The 19,321-nt window shown below is 30.1% G+C and overlaps 1 long non-coding RNA gene across 1 annotated transcript in view; it reads left to right on the top strand.

Annotated features, from left to right (window-relative positions):
• Window positions 1-1,636: 1,636 nt before the first annotated feature.
• Window positions 1,637-19,321, top strand: part of LOC142229645 (uncharacterized) — a 108,956-nt gene continuing 91,271 nt past the window's right edge. Inside the window, exon 1 of the long non-coding RNA XR_012720448.1 lies at window positions 1,637-2,421. This is a non-coding gene — a long non-coding RNA (uncharacterized LOC142229645). The remainder of the gene's footprint in view (window positions 2,422-19,321) is intronic.

The raw sequence follows: 19,321 nt of genomic DNA, 5'->3' as shown, positions 1-19,321 counted from the left end.
CCAATCAATTATTGTTGATTTCCCTGGGGCAGAGTCCGGAAACTCATTATCAAGTTTTTGCTTCCACCGTATTTTTTCCCTTTAGAAAACAGTATTTTATCAAAACACGAAATTCCTATTTTTCCATTTTTTTCACAATAACAAAAGTTGCTTCACAAAAGACGCTCTATCTCACAAACTAATTGACTTACACACCAATCATTTGAAGGTTGGTACAATATAAAAATAATATGCATTTAATACTAGCGACGCCATCTATGTGTCAGACCGGGGACTTATCAGCCAACCTGTTATATAATATGCATTTAATACTAGCGACGCCATATATGTGTCAGACCGGGGACTTATCAGCCAACGTGTTATGTCAATCGCACAAAAAAGGCTCGTCGATTGGTCGAAATTAAATGTTCCAAAATTACGATCGCAGGGCTTAGAAACAAGGCTAGGACATCGCGACAGGTGATGAATCGTGGATTAAGGCGTATAAGCCCGAAAGGAAACTGTGTGGATGTTTCAAGATGAGGCAAAATGCATCGATAATTGGTTCAAACGCATGCAAAAATTTTTATTGTTTTTCTAATATTCCCCATTAAGAATATTATGAAAAACAATAAAGCGATTTTCTATAGTTAATATATATTTTTCTCTAATCCCGAAATATAAAAGGTAACCCTCGTATATCGTCGAAACTTCAAAAATCCCTAACCCTCTATGTCCCATTTCTTCTGGTCTGAATGCGTTAACAACTGTATTTTTTCTCCCGCACCAAATTTTAAAGAAACGAAACAGTCGAATTTTTATTTTTGATTACAATCACTAGCAGATTTATGAATGGTTACTTGGTCACATAACTCGTTCGCTTTATAATTTTGATCATTTTTCCTAAGGTTATAATTTAAATTTATTTAATAAAATTATTTCGCATATTTTCAAATACGTTTGATAACAAATCGTTATCGATATGATAACGATAGCTATTGACATTTAAGAGTTGCCACAGTGGTTGTTCTAAAAACACCGTTACATTCAAACAGCTCTACCCATATAACAACACAAGACACTTGTAAGCAATGAATATTGGCGCGCTTTTATTTTGTTCTTATATTTTACTCTCCGTTATTGTTTTGTCTCAGTATATAAATGAGAGATAACGGGAGAGAGAATCCACAACCAAAACAAAACTCTCTGTTTACGAAGGCAATTCAAGAGGCAACACATTGGCATCAATCCGTATGGGTGTTTGTTGTTGTTGGCACAAATTTCCACATCGCATTAATGACTGGTTTTCCCTTCATACCAGCTCCACCGAAGAAGAATAACAACCCCAGCATCAGCTGGGGCTACCATCAAAAAGCACCAGGAATAAAATTATTGTTGGTATGATGGCTCTATGTGTTTATGTATTTAGTTGGGAGATTCGTCTTCTTGCATCCTCTGTGAAGAATTGCGTAAAACCATAATCGGTGAGTGTTTTGGTGTTCGTGTTACGTCGTGTTAATGAAATGCCGAAAATAACAACCAGGACCTGCTACCATACAACTACAGCTGGTGCTGCAGCCTTAGCTACTCTAACGACCGATTCAGTTGTTTGCCGATTGTTCAACTTTACTGGCCGCCTCATAAAGTTGTAACGGAATATCCTTGCGGGCAGAGAAAACCCGCGAACGTGTGCGCGTCTCAAAGTGCTCCCAAAAAAATTGCAACAATAAAAAATTTTTAGGAAAAAATTAAAGAAATACAAAAAAATTGTATATATGCGAAATTTAGAGAAAAAGATGTGAAAAGTGAAATAGCCTACAATGTGAAAAAACTTGTGGGCTAAGGAGCCAAAAAAACAAAAATAAAACAGGAGGAGTATTTCAAATCTCTAATTCTATTGGGGTCTAATAGCCCAGCAGCAGCAATCAACTCTTTCTTCTTGTGCTACTTTTCTTGTTTGGTTTTATTTTTATTTTCTTTACGCAATTCTGACCTTCTGCTGCAACTTCAAACAACCGCCATCGGCACTGGCCCTATTTACTATCACTCTAACTCCTGTGACAGTATCTTGCACTCTCTGTGTGAAGCTCCTCTTCCATGCCTACTACATGTACAACAAAAGGATTACAATCATCGTGTTCCAGTTTTTAAATTTCTCTCCGCTATTTATTTTTTATCGTCTGACAATGAAGTAGCCAGTTGAGAAACTCTTTCACCGGTGTCCGAAGGCAAATGGACTATAGTGAATAACAGATAAAAGAGTACATTACTGAAAACAATAACAATTAGTGACAGAATAGAGAGCAAGAACAAAAAAAAAAAAAAAAAAAAACACAACGTAAAAACAAACAGCAATTTAGATAATAACAATAAAACACATCCTTTTGTTGTATGGCTACTGCTTTGGATATATCTTCCAAGGACTTTTTTCATGAAGCAATGGTTTGTTTTTTGTGTAAATGTCTTGCAGAAAATGTTTACCAAAGTTTTGTTAAAAATATTTCAAGAGAAGTTACAACCGAATATTTTATCTATAAGGCACTAAAAATTCGTAATTTATTTGGTAATTTTAAGAATGTCATCCCATTTTGGGTGTTAATATTTTATCAATCTAAATATTTCCATATGTTTTCTTGAAAGAAATATATTTATATGTAGTGAAAATTTTGTAATATCGGTTCTTGTTTCTTAGGATAGAGTTATATGTTGTAATTTGAAAATACAGGGTAGGTGGCACAAATATTACCAATTCGAACAAAATTTTTTTTTTGTATGAAAATATTTTGCATTGATTAAAACGACAATAAGTGCAGTGTGATCTGACCAACCCACTTTAGGTTGCTATTATTTTTAAATGGCTCGTCTGACAGCTTACAGATTTATTCCAGTGATAGTTATTTTTTTGTTTAGAAGCTTACGAAAGCATATTGATATATTGCATTCAGAAATAAAGTTATCCGTGATACTGCTTGCATTGCATTGGTAAAAAAATCAACGAAATAACGGTAAAAACACCGAAACAGAAGGACGAAATCCTCGCCCCAGTGACAGAAAAGTTTCTCGTGAACATTTCGCTGGGCTAACAAACATTTCAGCCGCAGACTATTGACATTCCAACAGGACCCAACACGCGTCAACCAAGAATGGCTTCATTTCTACTGTAACATACCACCAAATCTTTTTCCAGGGATGGAAAATGCAGTACTATAGTACTTTTTATACCCTTCACCACTACTGTGGTACAGGGTATAATAAGTTTGTGCATTTGTATGTAACGCCAAGAAATAGTGGTCATAGACCCATCTTTTAGTATACCGATCGGCTTAGAATTAACTTCTGAGTCGATTTAACGATGTCCGTCTGTCTGTCTGTCAAATTTAGTCAAAATCGGTTCAGATTATATGTAGCTCCCATATATACGCACATCAGAGTTGGGGAAATATGGTAGACTGTTACAAATTTTAGTCCCATTTTCAATGGAAGTTTCCTCCAATTAACTGGATAGCGTGAGCCGATTTAAATTTTAATTCTAAAGATTTTGTAGAAGTAAAAAAATTGTCTCCTTTATATAGCTTCCAGCAAATGTGAAGTAGTTGAGATGTAACACATATTTTGGCCTACATAGGGGTGAAGGGTATAATATAGTCGGCCCCGCCCGACTTTAGACTTTACTTGCTTGTTTTCAATACTTTTTCACCCCGGTCAGTACCGTAGCATCCCCGCGAATGATTTAGTACCTTTGGTGTAGACATTTTTGAGTCGATATCAGATTTATGGTACAATAGCTTTGACAAAATATTTTAATATTTTGAGAAAATCTTTATCAACCTTATTTGCTAATAGTCTTTTACAAATATGGCAAAACAGACAAGTTCATGCGGGAATCTTGATTTTGTAAAAGCCAAAACACCATTTTATTGAATTTCAGGAATGTTTTAATCGAAAAAAGCATGCGATTCTATATTATCGATATTTTATTTCGGTAGAAAATTTTGTCAAAATTTTATTTCCATATAAAATTGTTGCAAAATTTAATTTCTATAGAAAATTTTGTCCACATTTTATTTCAATTGAAAATTTTGTAAACATTTTATTTCTATAGGAAATTTTTGCAAAATTTTATTTCTATAGAAAAATTATTGCAAAATTTTATTTCTATAGAAAATTTTTGCAAAATTTTATTTCTTAGAAAATTTTTGCAAAAATTTATTTCTATAGAAAATTTTTGTAAAATTATATTGCTATAATCATTTTTTGCAAAATTTTATTTCTATAGAATATTTTGTCAAAATTTTATTTTTATAGAAATTTTTTTCAAAGTTTTATTTCTATAGAAAATTTTGCTAAAATTTTATTTCTATAGAAAATTTTTGTCAAAATTTTATTTCTATAGAAAATTTTGTCAAAATTTTATTTTCTTTAAAATTCAGTCTACAAGAGCTCTTGACAATAATATTCCAGTGAAGTTTTTTTTTGAAATTTTATTTTCTTAAAAAATCAGTCTAAAGGAGCTATTGACAATAATCTTCCAGTGAAGTTTTTAGCAATATTTTATTTTCTTTAAAATTCAGTCTAAAGGAGCTCTTGACAATAATCTTCCAGTGAAGTTTTTGTTGAAATCTAGTAAAATGTACATTTTCGCTCAAAAAAATACCATTTTTGTACTTTCTTAAAAATTGTATTTTCCATCCCTGCGTATGCCCTATACGTTAGAGAGTAAGGTTGACACTTAAAAGTATCAAAGTGCCAAGAGAGCACTTCGACGGAAGTTGTTCTAAAGGCAGAACTTTAAAAGAACTTCCAAAGACGTTTTTTATTTTAACTACACAGGATGTTTTTTTACTTAAATTTTTTATAGGTCGTTTTTTTCTCATATTTTCAATGTGTAAGTTACAGATTGAAAACAGAATAAGAATTAATAAAATAGTTTAAATTATTTAAATTTTGTCGAAAAAAATGTTAAATCCTTTCTAGAAAAATTGAGAATTTTTGAAAATATTTCAAGTCTGACACACAAAAAAACTTTTTTCTGATTGCATCACGAAATTAATTGATCCAATTGAAATGTTTTCGATTATGAAAGTGATAGTATCAAAAAAGTGATTGATTTGATTTGAAAATTTCAAACAATTTTTTTTAACGATTCTATTAAAAATGTAATTGATGTTAAGCAAAACTCAGTTAATTTTTTAATTGATTCAATCAAAAATTTAGTTGATGTCGAAAACTCAATCAGTTTTTTTTTAATTGATTCAATTAATTATTTAGTTAAACTTCAATCCAATCTCCAATTAACTTTTTAATTAATTTGAGTCTTGCAATCGACAACGTTTATTTTTATACCCTCCACCATAGGATGGGGGTATATTAACTTTGTCATTCCGTCGAAATATTGCACTAAGACCCCATAAAGTATAAATATTCTGGGTCGTGGTGAAATTCTGAGTCGATCTGAGCATGTCCGTCCGTCCGTCTGTTGAAATCACGCTAACTTCCGAACGAAATAAGCTATCGACTTGAAACTTGGCACAAGTAGTTGTTATTGATGTATGTCGGATGGTATTGCAAATGGGCCATATCGGTCCACTTTTACGTATAGCCCCCATATAAACGGACCCCCAAATTTGGCTTGCAGACCCTCTAAAACAAGCAAATTTCATCCGATCCGGCTGAAATTTGGTACAAGCTGTTAGTATATGGTCTCTAACAACCTTTGCAAAAATTGGTCCACATCGGCCCTTAATTATATATAGCCCCCATACAAACCGATCACCAGATTTGACCTCTGGAGCCTCTTGGAAGACCAAAATTCATCTGATTCAGTTAAAATTTTGTACGTGGTGTTAATATATGGCCTCAAACACCCATGCACAAATAGGTCGAAATCGGTCCATAATTATATATAGCCCATATAAACCGATCCCCAGATTTGTCCTCCGGAGCCCCTTGGAAGAGCAAAATTCATCCGATTCGGTTGAAATTTGGTACGTGATGTTAGTATATGGTATCCAATAACCATGCATGAATTGGATCATATCAGTCCATAATTATATATAGCCCCCATATAAACCGATCCCCAGATATGACCTCCAGTGCCTTTTGGAGAAGCAAAATTCATCCGATCTGGTTGAAATTTGGTACGTGGTGGTAGTATATGATATTTAACAACCTTGCCAAAGGTGGTCGATATCAGTCCATAATCATATACAGGCCCCATATAAACCGATCCCGAGATTTGGTTTTGGAGCCACTTGGAGGAGCAAATTTCATCCGATTCAGTTGAAATTTGGTACATTGTGCTAGTATATGGCCGTTAACAACCATGCCTAACTAAGTCCATAACGGTCTATAGTTATATACAGTCCTCAGATAAATCGATACCCAATCACAAAAAATTGGTCCATATCAAGTTCATAATTGTATATAGCCCCCCATATAAGTGACCCCCATATTTCAATTCTGGCCCTCTACGTACGGTGCAAAAGTCGAGTCGTAATTATTTGTAGACTTACCTATACATAACATTTTTGTCTAATATATACCACGTATGGACTAATTCACAATTTAGAAAACGATGTTAAGAAGTTTTAAGATACCACAACCCAAGTAATTCGATTGTGGATGACAGTCTTTGGTAGAAGTTTCTACGCAATCCATGGTGGAGGGTACATAAGATTCGGCCTGGCCGAACTTAGGGCCGTATATACTTGTTTTTAATTGAATTGATATTTGGAACAAGTAATTGTATAATAAAATCCGCGAAAATTTTCACTCATTTTCTTATCTAACTTTGTATTTTTAGTTTGGTAAAAAAATTATTGTTTCAAGTAATTTTTTAATTAAAAGGGTTACTATTTTCAATCACTTTCTAAAGTGACTTTGTGCTTTTATTTTGATTAAAAAACTAGTTTCCAATCGTAGTACAAGCTTAACATGATCTATATTCCATAAAAAACATAATTACTATAGAGTAACTGCGTTATTGTTTTGTTCAAACAATTTTCAAAATTCTGGGGAAACATTTAATCTACATTATTGCAATACGAAAAATCATAAAAGTATGCAATGGTTTATAAAAGAATTATCTCTCTCTCTCTCTTTGAGTATTAATTTCATATGAGTTCTGCATGTATCTGTTGTTTATATAAGCATATGCGTGTTTAAATGTGTTTGTATTGTAGTTATTTATCATATATACATCTGCATGATAATAAATGCAAAATATAAAACAGATAGTACTAAAATAAATTTACTTAACATTTGTTAACAAAATCCTTAAATCATATGGTGGAGTGGGGCGAGTAATTGTCATATCACTTGACTCTTATACTGTTGCAAGCCACAACCAATATTTCAATGACGTCGAACGACACTGAAATCATACACAATTGTATTACGCCAACTTATTGACCGTAATATTTTACCCTAAAAAAAAACCTAACCCGATCCCAAAGATTTTGTATTTCCACTAATTTGATTTTGGTATTGATTCCGAGTCAAAGAAGCGGAGAATGACTAAGGATAAATTTAATACTATGGCAATTGGAAGCTGGGACCTTTGACGGCGCTTGGTCCCAGCTCTACACCCAAAGAAAGAATACTTTACGATTAAGCGATTGTCTCTAAACTCTCCTTGCAGTGTATAAACGTTTTGTTCTTCAAAATAAGGCAACAGTAGTAGCACTTAGTTAAAGGATTTATGGATATGAGTTGTATGTTTTTTTTTTTTTTTAAAGTCTCCTCCCAAAGCAGTTTTTAACCAACGAACTTCTCTTTTATTAATAAAGTTGTATCTTTAAAGTCAAATAATTTTTTGTTTATGATAATCTTTGGATACAAGTGTAGCTGCAAAATTATGACACCTATCATAGGGATATTTTACTCGTCAAATGCTTTTAGTTGTTGAAGATAATATACGATTGCTTAATTTCTTTTTAACTATGTTGAACATTGAAAATATCTTCAATTCTACAGAAGCATTTGAAAAGGGTAGCGAAAGTAATGGTATTGCATACTTTCGTATATTTAGAAACTTGGTTTGACCGCCTCCTTTTTTCCAGAGTAAATAAGATTCATGTCTTTACCATAAAAGGAAAGATCAATATGTTCTAGTATATGTTGATAACTTACTCGTTGCATCCCAAAATAAAAGTTATATATCCGCCGTTTATCAACTACTAAATTCAATATTCGAAATAAATAATTTGGATCCTTTCTTGGCATAGAAGTAAGGAAAGAAGATATATCACAATTTCTTATTCGACGGAAATCTTATATTGAAAATGTTTTGTTGAAGTTTGGTAGATGTAAAAATTTCCAAAAAAAAGTCTCCCAAACGTGAACCAAACCCCTAAATGTGTGCGTGAAACTCCTCAAATTGGCAGTGATAATACTACTCACCATAGGTTAAAGTGGCAGCCCAATTGGTTTTCAGGCTCACATAGACTATACAGTCCATTGTGATACTACTGACCATAACCAATTTTAAAATTTTTAAATTTCGTTGCATATTTTTAGGCAATGTCTTCAGTTTACCACAAACAACAAATTTGCCAAATAATGTTGATGTTTTCGAATTATTTTCCATCAGACACCAATACAATAAAATGCGGATATACATTCATGCACTTTCTACCCCATTACATTTTTTCTACAATGGCTAGTGGTGATATTCATGGTACTTGCAAAGCATATACTCAACATGGTGCTACTGCACACACACACACACTTGCATTTCACTCTGATATTTATTGCTGATATTGTTGTAGCTTTAACTGTACACTGGTAAAGGGAATGCTGCTTGCTGCGCCTGCATCCGATGTTTAGTTTACATTCACTCTTCCTGAGTAAAGTTAATGCAATGCTTTGCACTTTTAAGTCAGGTTAAGTGTTGTTTACAATACACTTGAATGCTTAAGGTTGTTGGTGTTGTTTTTTCTTCATGTTCCTCCTGATATTTGTATTCATATCCTCTCTTATATGAGGACATGTATTGTAAGTACAGAAATAGATGGGGGACGAGAGTATAGACTACAGTTGATTGTTGTATGTGACAGATCAAAGAGAAATTCTGTGTGCGTGCCTGCAACAGAATGTTATACCAGAATAGATTTTTTTGGTAACAATATCCGGGATTAGGTACCATATGAGGGGTGTACTCCTATGTGTGTGTGTTTGTTTGTTTGTTTTGTTTCGAAGAGAGTTATATTACACATAGTGTTGGGTAAAGAAGGTAAACAACAATTTGAATTCAATTTAATACTAGAGCTTTTAACTATAGCATGACTTGAAAATGTTGAGAAGATAATATTAAAGTGGCTGGTTGTCATCATAGATGGAGCTAATGGTTCTTTTAAGCAAGTGCTCAGATGTTGGTATTAATACCAATGAAAAAATACCAAAGATTTCGTGTCCTTAAAATACGAATGCGTTTTTTGTTTAGCATAGAAGACGCATTTCTCTGCACAAGAAAAAATCTGATTTAATCACGAAATTAATAGATCCAATTAATTTTTAATTGAAATGTCTTCAATCACAGAGATGATAGTACCAATTAAAAAATTAATTGACAGCCAACTAACTAATTAATCCAATTAAAAAATTAATTGATGCTATTAAGTCGTGTGATTGATTTTTATTTCAATTAAAAAATTTGTTGATTCAATTAAATTTTTGATTGAATATTTTTTAAAACTTAATTAAGATTTTAATTGGAAAAATGTTCGTGAAATTTTTTTCTGTGTACATTTAAGACACAATTCCCTTTTAAATTGGAGTCCTGCGTACTTGATTTTAGAAAACAAATTTTAATATATTACTCTTTTTCAGCTTTTTTGTTCATGTGCTACCAAAACCTGTTGGCGAAAACTTCAATTTCCAAATTCAGACTCGACACTTTATTTTAAAGATAAGTTTTACTTCAATCATAGCTAATTTCTACTTGAAGATTTGCTATGATTAAGGTAAAAATCATCTTTACAATAAAGTGTTGAAAAACATTACCTATTTTTAAATGCTTTTGTGCATTGTTGTCAAAATGCAAAAAGTCAACAAAATTAAAGACGATTTCATTAATTTTGAAAAACGTGGGTATAAAGTTCAATGATCGTACACTTAAGTTCAATATGAACTAAAACAAAAGAAAATTTTCGTACGATTTCCAAAAATAGTAAAAATTATTTTGTTCTTTATATTTAGTTAATTTTTTCTTCTACGAGGGGGTTGTAATGTCGTGAGTTGCAGTTAAAAAATACACCAAGGCATTAAATTTTCTTGGTTTGTAGCAGTGCTGATTTAATCCAGATATGCCGACGGGCCGTTATATCCCTTAGCACACCAACAAGTAGATTAGAAAATGTAAAGCACTGTAAACGCAGAAACCTGAACATAACAGGTGTACTACATGTAGTACGGTCGGCATAACATCATTATTAAATTTTATCTTATGTTAAACTTCTCATAAAATGTTATTATGTATTTATGTTACATCTCATGTTAACATTTTTCTACTTGAATATTACTATACGTATCTCACATATACAATGATAATTTTTGCATCTCAATTCTATTCTCAAGTTGATCTATCTTAATATTACGATAGTTATCTCACATATGCAATGAGAATTTTATTCTCATATTGAGAGATATTTTTTATTTTGTTGGCATGTTATTCTCACAAAAAATAACTGCACGCTTTTATTTTTTTTGGTAGCTTGACAATGCTACTCATCATAACATTGTTTGTTTTTGGATTCTGATATTTTGTTAGTAACATATGCATCTCTTGTGATAGATTTGACTCAAAACACCTGTAATGTTAGACACTCAGAGCTTAGCTTGATGCAAAACCAAATTGTAAAATTCATTCCTGTACTTGCTTGTAAATAAACAAGGAGAAAAGCGGAAAGACAACGTTTGTTTCATTTCGAAAGGCAAACATAAAAAATATAACATTATATTTGCAAAGCCATGAGAACACCTGGTGTCTATTTTGGCCTGTATTCTGAAGACTTGTACTGACGTTCTGTCTGACTGAGTCTCAGAAATAAAAAAAATTTAAAACTTTATAAAATTACAAAATTAAGGCGACTGATCCCCTTTTTAAAAATTAAAGAGATTCTTCACCTTACAGGTTTTAACAACGCTTTGTAGAAATCTCAAAATGTGGAGTATAATTTAGTTCAATTTTCGATAGTTTATTCTTCTTATAAAGCAGTTAAATTTTTTCGGTGTATAACAGGAACATTCATAAAATTACAAGAAATCAATTATATTTATAATCACGTATATTTATTTATTTCAAATTAATTTTGCGACTGATACTATAATTTTTTGATTGAAGTAATTTTTTAATTAATTTCGTGATAGAATCAGAAAATTTGTTTTTACGATATACTAACAAAGCTATTCACGTAAAAATAAATGTGCGGTAAAAATTTAAATTACAACAGAAAATGTTTTACTAATTAAAAAAATAAATCAATAATAAAAAATCTTCAAAATAAGTCTTAAACTATATTTGGAGCTTTTTTACCTCTACTTCAAAGTTTCAATATATCAAAAATTAAATATGATTTCTTTAAACCAAAAATGGATTTCTTTACTATATGGAAATTTTGTCTTATTTCAAAGACATACAGTTTGATCGGAGGGATGCGAATTTCAAAAAGTTGCGCCCTAAATTTAATAAAAACAAGACATTTTGTCTGTCCAGGCTTCAATACTGTCTAGAGGACATTTTGCAGTTAAAATTCAGCATTTATTTTGAACCCACGGTTGAGAGGTAGTTGTGCTCATTTAGATCTAATTTGCAATAAATGATTTCACAACACTGTATAAAAACTAAATCAATAGTTTTTGCTTTATGAGGAAGTATGCAACTCTATGGAAATTTGAAATTTTGTATTTTCATGGGTTTTCAATTCATAACCATCTGCATTTAGCAACATCATCGTTATCAGTAATGTTTTGTAGTCTTTGAAAAATTTTCTTGTTAATAATTCATGGTGTTGTTCATGAAGTGTTTATGTGTGCTCTTGTATTTTCTTATATTTGGGTTTTGTTTTTGTCGACAGGATCTATTTTATTTTACTTCATAAACATTTTATATGTTTACCATCTTTATTTTTATTTTTCTTCTATGATGAACTTTAATACAGAATTCCCTCACTCTCTCTCTCTCATTCACGCCCTTAAATCTTCTTCATTCTCTTTGCCAACATATAGGAGGTTTGCAATAATGGTTGTTGTACAACGCATTAATGCCAGCCTAAAAGTATGCCACTGATGTTTGCCTTAGCAAAGTGGGCTTGTCCTGAATACACTGCTGCAGTATAGTTTCTTTCACATGATTTTTATTTCGTGTTTTGTTTTTTTTTGCTTTAATTTTTTTTCTTGGCTTAAATTGTATTTCTATTTTCTTGTTGTTTTCCTCTCCATGGCATATGTTAAGGCGGAGCATATGTGAAAAAGTTTTACTAAAAAGTTTTAGATTTCAAGTTTATTTTTTTTTTGTTATTGTTCGGTTTTGCCCATGAATATTAAATGAGATTTCTGTGAATAGATGTGCTTATATTTTCCCAAAAACGTTCCCCCGTTGGAAGCAATCATAGCATGACTATTTTATTTTCAATTTAAATAATGTGCTAAACATATGTTTTTGTTTGGTTTGTGGTAAGCTTTGGTATTTTCTTGCAATCTTCATAATGTTGTTTTACGTTCTCATGTTTTAGATTGTAAATTTTAAACCAAAAAATAGTAACTTTACATATTGTGTGGCTGGCAAGTATTCCGATCAACTTCAGGTTGCTATCATTTTTTAAATGTGACAGATTTTTTGCCGGTGCTAGTTAATTTTTATTGTCTGCAAGCTGACAAAAACATTTTGATCTATTGCATTCAGAAATAAAATTATTCACGATGGAATTCAATCGTGATATCGGCAGGAAAAACAATTGGCCATGGTTAGAGGCTTCCAGCATTCAAATGTCAAAAATAAAAATTTATTTCGATACGAGAAACATTGATAGTTACCGTGAACGAATTGTTTCACCAAAAACCGCAAGATTTCCAAAAAAAAACAACAACTAAAAAGCCAGCTTCATTTTGCTTAAAATGCATATTAACTAAAATATATTAATTATACCCTGCGCCACACTGTGGAATAGGATATCATAAGTTAGTGCATATGTTTGCAACACCCAGAAGGAGACGAGATAGACACATGGTGTCTTTGGCAATAATGCTCAGGGTGGGTCCCTGAGTCGATCTAGCCATGTCCGTCCGTCCGCCTGTCCGTCTGTCCGTCCGTCCGTCTGTCCGTCTGTCCGTCCGTCCGTCTGTCCGTCTGTCCGTCCGTCCGTCTGTCCGTGAACACATTTTTGTGATCAAAGTCTAGGTCGCAGTTTAAGTCCAATCGCCTTTAAATTTGGCACGTTCCTGTTTTGGATTAGAATAGAACCCTATTGATTTTGGAAGAAATCGGTTCAGATTTAGATATTGCTCCCATATATATCTTTCGCCCGATATGGACCCATAAGCCAGAGTTTTACCCTAATTTGCTTGAAATTTTGCACTACACTAAAAAAAAAGCATACTCGGTTCCAAAGATTTTGTCTTCACTTTAAAAAATTTGGTATTGTTTCCGAGCCAAAGAAGCGGAGAATACATGTAACGATACTTTTAAGACACAATTCTCTTTTAAATTTAGGTTTTGTGTACTTGCTTCTAGGTAGCAAATTTTAATTTTTCGCTTTCTCAGCTTTTTTTCTTCATATGCTATCAAAGTCCTTTAAAAACGAGTTAACGGCAACTTTATTTTTTAAATTAGGACTCGACTTCCAGTAGAAATTATGCTATGTTTGAAGTAACAAACTTCTTTAAAATAAAGTTTTGAAAAACATGTCCTATATTTGAACGATTTTTTGCTTTGTAGTCAAGATGCAAAAAGACAACAAATTTAAAGACAATTTCATTAAATTTAAAGAATTTTTCAGAATTATTAAAGTCAAGTTGACCTTAGCCTATAAATTTTTTCTTTCATGTTAAGATACCCATTTTTAAGTCAAATCACTTAATTATAAGGACAATACGACTTCATTGAAAAGTTTATCGACTTTTGGACAAGGATTTGTATTCGTATTTTAAAGACATGAAATCTTTGACCTCACGACAATATTTTTTTCAGTGTAGGAGTACAATTAGTAGTGTGCTAAATTTGATTGAAATCGGTTCAGATTTAGATATAGCTCCCATATATATCTTTCGCCCGATTTTCCGTTATATGACCACAGAGTTCAATGTTGTAGTCCGATTTACGTGAAATTGTGCACAGGGAGTATAACTAAAATACTAAGTATACATGTCAAATTTTGTTGAAATCGGTTCAGGTTTTTATATAGCTCCCATATATATGCTTTTCCGATTTGGGCAAAAATGACCAAAATACCCACATTTTCCTTATAAAACCTTTAATAAAAAAAAAAACTTTTATATATAAAACCTAAAACCCTTTATTTATAAAACCAAAAAACCTTTATATATAGCACCCAACACATTTGACGGATTTGATATAGTATCGCAAATGTGGATTTACAAAGTGGTGCAGGGTATAATATAGTCGGCCCCGCCCGACTTTAGACTTTCCTTACTTGTGTCCATAATTGAAGTCTTGCTAATTATCACATAGTCATTCATCCTCAAAAACATTCGTCTCTCATACATATACTCCCAAACCTATTTTGCTTCAAACATACATTTATATTCTAAAATTTGGTCAAACGTGTTTGTATTGTGTAAGCATGTTATGTTTCACCCTAAGCATATCTTTGTTTAAGGCCCAGCTTTTGAGCATTTGTCTGCTTGCAGCAAAATTTTTAATTTATTTATTTTATTGTATTCATGAACGTGTACTCAAAAAATAATGTGCTAAAAATTTGAGTTCCAAACATATAATTTTTACACCGAAACATATGACAAACAGTATTTCTCGAAAATTTTGTCAAATTTGTTTTTTCTATAAAAAATTTTGTCAAAATTTTATTTCTATAGAAAATTTTGTCAAAATTTTATATCTATAGAGAATTTTGTCAACATTTTATTTCTATAGAAAATTTTTCAAAAATTTTTTTCTATAGAAAATTTTTCAAAATTTTATTTCTATAGAAAGTTTTGTAAAAATTTTATTTCAGCATTGTTGTTGTTTTTATAGCAGCTTAAAACCATACATTTGTTTAAAGAACAAAACCAACAATAACAAAACAAAACGAATGAAAATTTTATTTCTATAGAAAATTTTGTCTAAATTTTATTTCTATAGAAAATTTTTTAAAAATTCTATTTCTATAGAAAATTTTATTTCTTTAGAAAATTTTGTCAAAATTTTATTTCTATAGAAAATTTTGTCAAAATTTTCTTTCTATAGAAAATTTTGTAAAATTTTTATTTCTATAGAAGATTTTGTCAAAATTTTATTTCTATAGAAATTTTTGTCAAAATTTTATTTCTATAGAACAATTTGTCAAAATTTTTATTTTTATAGAAAATTTTGTTAAAATTTTATTTCTATAGCAAATTTTGTCAAAATTTTATTTCTGTAGAAGATTTTGCAAAATTTTTATATCTATGGAATTTTTGTCAAAATTTTATTTCTATACAAAATTTTGTGAAAATTTTATTTCTATAGAAGATTTTATCAAAATTATATTTCTATAGAAATGTTTGTCAAAATTTTATTCTTTATAGAAGTTTTTCAAAATTTTATTTCTATAGAAAATTTTTTAAATATTTTATTTCTATAGAAAATTTTGTCAAAATTTTATTTCTATAGAAAATTTTGTCAAAATTTTATTTCTATAGAAAATTTTGTCAAAATTTTATTTCTATAGAAAATTTTGTCAAAATTTTATTTCTATAGAAAATTTTGTCAAAATTTTATTTATATAGAAAATTTTGTCAAAAGTTTATTTCTATAGAAGATTTTGTCAAAATTTTATTCTTTATAGAAAATTTTGTCAAAATTTTATTTCTATAGACAATTTTTTCAAAATTTTATTTGTATAAAAAATTTTGTTAAAATTTTATTTCTATAGAACATTTTGTCAAAATTTTATTTCTATAGACAATTTTTTCAAAATTTTATTTGTATAAAAAATTTTGTTAAAATTTTATTTCTATAGAACATTTTGTCAAAATTTTATTTCTATAGAAAATTTTTTCAAAATTTTTATTTCTATAGAAAATTTTGTTAAAATTTTATTTCGATAGAAAATTTTGTCAAAATTTTATTCCTATAGAAGATTTTGCCAAATTTTTATTTCTATGGAATTTTTGTAAAAATTTTATTTCTATAGAGAATTTTGTGAAAATTTTATTCTTTATAGAAATTTTTCAAAATTTTATTTCTATAGAAAATTTTGTCAAAATTTTATTTCTATGAAAATTTTGTCAAAATTTTATTTATATAGGAAATTTTGTCAAATTTTTATTTCTTGTAGAATATTTTGTCACATTTTTATTTTTATAGAAAATTTTGTCAAAATATAATTTCTGTAGAAAATTTTGTCAAAATTTTATTTCTATAGAAAAATTGGCAAAATTTTATTTCTATCGAAAATTTTGTCAAAATTTTATTTCTATAGAAAATTTTGTCAAACTTTTATTTCTATAGAAAATTTTGTCAAAATTTTATTTCTATAGAAAATTTTGTCAAATTTTTATTTTTATAGAATATTTTGTCAAAATTTTATTTCTATAGAAAATTTTGTCAAAATTTTATTTCTATAAAAAAATTTTGTTATTTGGGTTTTTTTTAATTTTGTCAAAATTTTATTTCTATTAAAAAAATTGATCAAAAATTTTTTTTTATAGAAAATTTTAGGGAAATTTTGTATTTTTTTTTTGTTCAGTATAGAATATGTTTTCAAAATTTTAATTATATAGAAAGCTCTGTTAAAATTTTATTCCTATAGAATATTTTTTCAAAAATTTATTTCGAAAAATTTTTTTTATAGAGGATTGTGTCAAAATTTAATTTAAATATATAGAAAATTGAAGATGAGGAGGTTATAGAGGAAGATATTGCAAAAGAATGCTACCAACTGTGGCAACCGTGCCCGTACACCCATTTTCTAAAAGTTTTATTTTGTTGTGTGTAGACAACTTCCCCAAATGTCTTTGAAAGAAAATCTGTAGCCTTTGCAAAGGATTCATTTTAGTTTTGCTATCTCACTTTCTCCGTTCGCTTCCTTTCCCCAAAATATCCTACTGTCTAATTTCAATTTTGTGTCATCTTCTCATCTTCTCATCTTCATTTTCAATTCTGTTTAAAACTATTCAAATATCCCTTTCAGTCCTATCATTATCATCAACATCAGTGTCAGCAAAGTCATTAGGCCTACGATGATTGTCTATGTTTTTTTAGTAACTCAGCAACGAAAGGAGAAGGGAAAAAACAAAAAATATACGAGGAAAAATGACGACAAGAAATTGCATGCCTTGATTTGTTCCAATTATTTTGTCATTTGTATGTACATATGCACATAAGGTTCTTCTTTTTTTTTTGTCCCCGCTTCTCAACCTTCTCAGCCTAAAAGTATGCAATTCGATGAGTGTTCCATCATCCATTCGAATTTTCCTTGTTGTCTTCCACCTGTCTGTCTGTCCTATATGATTACTTTTTATGGTCTTTGCTGGTTGATGATTTTTTTGTTAGGCTGTTGTGCACATTTTTGCTAATGCTTGCTTGCTTATGTTCCTCTATACGATTTCCACATTTAATCAAGGTTGTTTTACGTATTTTTTTGTCATTTTTAAAACTGGCACTCAGCTATCCAGATGCCTAGAGTTTTATTTTTATTTTTTTGTTATGACAACATTGCTAGGTCCGTTTGTTGACGAATGTTTGATGTCTAATGCATTAGGAATAATGCAAGAGATGTTAGCCGTATAGGATTGGGAGGAAGGAAGGAAAAAAGTATTCCTTTGTGATTTTGAGAAGAAAGTTTGTGATCGATATGAATTGAATTTGGCAGACTATAAAAAAATTATTTGTTTAAAGGGATTTACAAAAGACAATAAAAATTGCTAAATATTTTAAAATTTCTTTTAAAACAATTCCTTTCAAGTAAGTAAAGTAAAAAGTCGAGCGGGACCGAATATATATCATATCCTAAATCAACCCTACTGAATTAGTAAACATAAGAATTTCTGGGGTATTATTACTATAGGTTTGGGAGATAAAGTGTAGTTCCATATTTATGAAAATTAGTATTTATGGGATCTCTATCTCAATCTGAACAGAAATGCCAAATCTTTGGAGCTATACTTGATTTAATACCTCCAGGGCTAGTATGCCAATAATATTAAGTCGATTATTGAAAAAAAGAGGAAATCGCTCATTTAGTGTGGGTAATAAATCGAAATTTGTAAAAATCGGGCAATATTATTATGTAACGGCTTCATGTAAGTTTAAATACAATGGGCTACTACATTAAAATTATAAATTTCAGTAAAGAGAGTATTATGGCCAAATTTAGGAAAATCGAGCGATGCATATATATGGGAGCTATATGTAAATCTGAACCAATTTGCATAATATTTTGTAGATTTGATTGATACCACATAAGGTTACCTTGTACACAATTTGAGTATGATCAGTTGATAAATGAGACCACTATTGTCAAATATAAAGTTATTAGGGAACGTTTTTGAAAATCGGGCGATACATATATACACTGAAAAAAAAGGCATACTCGGTTCCAGAGATTTTGTCTTTACTTTAAAAAATTTGGTATTGATTCCGAGCCAAAGAAGCGGAGAATACAAGTAAGGATACTTTTAAGACACAATTCTCTTTTAAATTTAGGCTTTGTGTACTTGCTTCTAGGAAGCAAATTTTAATTTTTCGCTTTCTCAGCTTTTTTTCTTCATATGCTATCAAAGTCCTTTAAAAACGAGTTAACGGCAACTTTGTTTTCCGAGTTAGGACTCGACTTCCAGTAGAAATTATACTTTGTTTGAACTAAAAAACTTCTTTAAAATAAAGTTTTGAAAACCATGTCCTATATTTGAACGATTTTTTGCTTTATAGTCAAGATGCAAAAAGACAACAAATTTAAAGACAATTTCATTAAATTTTAAGAATTTTTCTGAATTATTAAAGCCAAGTTGACCTTAGCCTATACATTTTTTCTTTCATGTTAAGATACCCATTTTTAAGTCAAATCACTTAATTATAAGGACAATACGACTTCATTGAAAAGTTTATCGACTTTTGGACAAGGAAAATAACTTTATTTTAGAGAAATGCGTCTTCTATGCTAAGCAAAATTTGTATTCGTATTTT

The sequence above is a fragment of the Haematobia irritans genome, chromosome 3 (assembly GCF_050003625.1).
Source record: "Haematobia irritans isolate KBUSLIRL chromosome 3, ASM5000362v1, whole genome shotgun sequence".
NCBI classification, from domain to species: domain Eukaryota; kingdom Metazoa; phylum Arthropoda; class Insecta; order Diptera; family Muscidae; genus Haematobia; species Haematobia irritans.
The sequence above is the reverse complement of the archived record's forward strand: the minus strand, read 5'-3'. Positions and strand labels throughout refer to the sequence as shown.